At 42.1% G+C, this 3,515-nt stretch overlaps 1 long non-coding RNA gene across 1 annotated transcript; it reads left to right on the forward strand.

Annotated features, from left to right (window-relative positions):
• Positions 1 to 266: 266 nt before the first annotated feature.
• On the forward strand, positions 267 to 3,000 carry LOC119525221. Its single transcript, XR_005214934.1, has 3 exons — positions 267 to 281; positions 1,273 to 1,365; positions 2,954 to 3,000. It is a non-coding gene; the product is annotated as an uncharacterized LOC119525221 (long non-coding RNA).
• The last annotated feature ends 515 nt before the right edge of the window (positions 3,001 to 3,515 follow it).

The following is a 3,515-nucleotide window of genomic DNA, read 5'->3' on the forward strand; positions in this document are numbered from 1 at the left end:
TGAAGTAGCTGCTGGATTTTTAGAAATTGGGACATACAGATGTCGTGAGGTGCTCCTCTCATGCCCCAATAATATATGATGGCCTTTGTGACACTCATGGTTGTGTCCTAACTGGAAAATCTGGAGTAAAGAAGCACATATGACTGGGCAGGGGGAGAAGAGGCCCCTCTCTATCCCAGGCTTCCCTGGAACATCCCCATCTGAACTATCCCCTACTTTTCCTGTTTCAGGTGTCAGTATCCTGTTGGCTCTGTCAGGTGTGGAAGGGAAGAATTCTGGAGGTGAGTCTACTCAGAGCCAAAGAGCAGGGAAAAGGAAATTGGGATCTAGAACCTGACTCCAGCACAAGGAATGAGCACTTTCCAGTAGAGAGAGCACTTAGGCCCTGATGTTTTCTGCATACTGCTTTAACTCCCAAGGACTTTTCCCTCTTGCGTTATCATCACTGTCTTCAACTTCATTTAATTAGCTCTTGCTTTGCACCAGAACATGGCACTAAGCAAATTACATGCATCTAATCCTTATAACTTTCTCGTAAAAAAGTGCTGATATTACCCACAATTACCAAAGACTCTTGATACAAGGGGCTGGCTCAAGGTTACACAACTGGTGTGTGTTGGAGCCAAGGGGAGACTCTGGACTTTCTTTCCCAAAAGCCTCTGCCACAGGTGATACCATGTCTTAGGTTGGTAGCCAGCAGAAGCAGACCCTGAAAAAAGGATTTTATAGCAAAACACTCATCTGAGAGGTGTTTCCAGAAAACACCAGCTGGGAGTGAGAAGTGGGATGGGAGTAGAAGTGGTCAATGCAGAGACCATTGCCAAGTTACCATGTGAGGAAATGGTGTTTGAATCCCTGTGAAAATTATTGATGTATTATGGAGCGTGTACCTCAGAGTTTTTCTCTAAAGTGTAAGGAAGCTTGTATTTTTATACACTGACTTTTCAATCACTGATTTAGGGATGTGGGGGCTTCTGGGGCTTGGACATTCCTGACTGGTGAGCCAAGAGGAATCTGTTGGTCAGAGAAAGCCCTCAGTCAAAGAAATGCAGGTGTTTGCAGGTGTACATTTGATTGTAGGGCAAAAGTGGGGAGGTGATGGGATAGCCCCAGTTCTGTGAAATTCTCTGTTCAGTCACGGGATAAGTGCAAAAAGAATATCCAGTTCTTTGTATGTGCTCATTGAGCATTTCTTGAATGAATGCATGAGTAAATAAATGAATGGTTCTGTGTTTCCTGCATCTTTCTCTCCTTCATACCCTGAAAATGCAGGCTGTCACAAACGTACACATTGTGCTTGCAATGGAGGATTCCAGTTCAGGTCTGGGAGGAAATACTTCATCACATCCTACAAGAAATGCAAAGGTAAAGATGCAATCCACACACATCTTGTAGGTTGGACGGGGTTGGGATCATTCTTCCATGCCCTATTGTTTAAGTTTTCCAGGGCTGTTATGACAAATGCCATGCAGTGGTTGGCTTAACAAAAGGAATCTATCAGCTCATGGTGCAGGATGCAAATATTCGAAAACACAGGATAAGTAAAGTTATGCTTTACTGAGTCTGCAGCATTCTGATGATGGAAATCCTCCATCACATGGTGATTCTTCTTTCCTCTCTGACTTCTTCTGAGTTCTGGCTTCTACTTTGGATGTCTAATTCTCTTTTCTTATAAGTCCTCTAGTCATATGGTAAGGCCCATGCTGAGTGAATTTGGCCTTGTCTAAACAGGATCTTTGAAGACCCTATGCAGAAATAAGCCCACCCATTAACTAATAACATCCTCAAAGGTTCTTGTTTCAATCTGCTAAAGCTGCCGGAATGCGATATACCAGAAATGGGTTGGCTTTTCCTATGGGGATTTATTAGGTTACAAATTTACAGTTCTAAGGCCCTGACAATGTCTAAATTAAGGCAAGAGGAAGATATCTTCTCTGAGGAAAGGCTGCTGGCATTCAGAGTTCCTCTGTCCCATAGGAACACACATGGTGATGTCTGCTGGTCCTTCTCTCCTGGCTCTTGTTTCAATGGCTGTCTTCAGATGACTCCGGGCATTTATCTCTCAGCTTCTCTTAGTGATCTCTCAGTTTCTGTGGGTCCTTCTTGCTTCTCCTGTGGCATTTTCTCTCTTAGCTTCTCTGAGCTTGCTGAGTTTCGTCTGTCTTTTATCCTCTCATAGAGGACTACAGTAAAGGGATTAAGATCTACCTTGAATGGGCAGGGTTACATCTCCTTGGAAACAACCTAATCACAAAGTCCCACCCACAATAGGTCTACACCCACAGGGATGGATTAAGGGAACGTGGCCTTTCATGGGGTACATAATAGCTTCAAACCAGCACAGTCCTTATTACAAATGGGTTCCCATGCACAGAAATGCAGATTAAGATTTGAACATGTCTTTATGGGGCACATGCTTCCATCCTTCACACCCTAAGATGGTGTGACATACAGGTGTTGGTGTAAAAATATCACAAAATGAGAAATGTCAGGGCTGGCTCAATAGCTTCAGAGAAGCCCTCTCCCTTGTACCCTTCCCACCCTCATCACAGCATCCATGGGTTTTTCTGCAGACAAAGGTAGAAATCCCAAGACCTAGAGTCTTAAAGTCTCAAGCACTGAGATCTTCTTGCCTGCAAACTCCACGGTGCAGGGATCATATATGTTTTGTTCATTGCCATGTCCTGGAACAGAGAAGAATGTTGTCAAATAGTAGATGCCAAAAGAATGTGTTCACTGAAGGAACAAATGAAAGAATGGTTATCTTGGCACTCAAGTTTCCCTTTTCAGTATTCTCATTTGCTTCAGCCCAAATCTTCCTTATAGTGTTTCACTGTCTTATCCAAGAAGAGGAGATACTCTGTGTGGATTTATGAACAGTAAGTATCCTACATGTAAGAGAAAAAAGTATAATTCTAGAGAATGAAAAACAGTATTTTCTCTTGATTCACAGACATTGATGAGTGTGAGACTGGGCTGTCAAATTGCAAGCCAGAAGCCTACTCTAAAAATATAAATGGAAGTTTCTGCTGCATCTGTGTTATAGAAAATGTAGTCTTCAACTACTTTTTGGGTGGTGTCATTATTGTTAATCATCCAGAGTATGATGGTAAGAACCTCCAAATACTCTTTGTACCTTGAAAAAGAGGGGGGAGAGCCTTTGAGAGCTCCAGCAATTTCAGCCATGGTAAGAGAGCAGGGCTATGTCCTGGCCTTATCCTTCATCCCTTTGTCTTTGGTGATATTTTCATGGAAGATCCCAACCAAGGTCATGATGTCAATCACTGTCTCTAGGTAGATGTCTTACAATTGTTTTTTTTTTTTTTTTTTTTTTTTTTTTTTATCTCCAATCTGGGTCTCTTTCCATGGCTTCCAAAAAGACTTCTCTAATTTTCTACTGGACTTCTCTACTTATTTGTCTCCCATTCACTTTAATGTTAAAGTCTAAGTCTATGTATCTTTATATATACCAAAAACCATAATTGCATACTGGAACTTCTTATTCCAATCCAACA

The sequence above is a fragment of the Choloepus didactylus genome, assembly GCF_015220235.1.
Source record: "Choloepus didactylus isolate mChoDid1 chromosome 25 unlocalized genomic scaffold, mChoDid1.pri SUPER_25_unloc1, whole genome shotgun sequence".
Taxonomy (NCBI): Eukaryota; Metazoa; Chordata; class Mammalia; order Pilosa; family Megalonychidae; genus Choloepus; species Choloepus didactylus.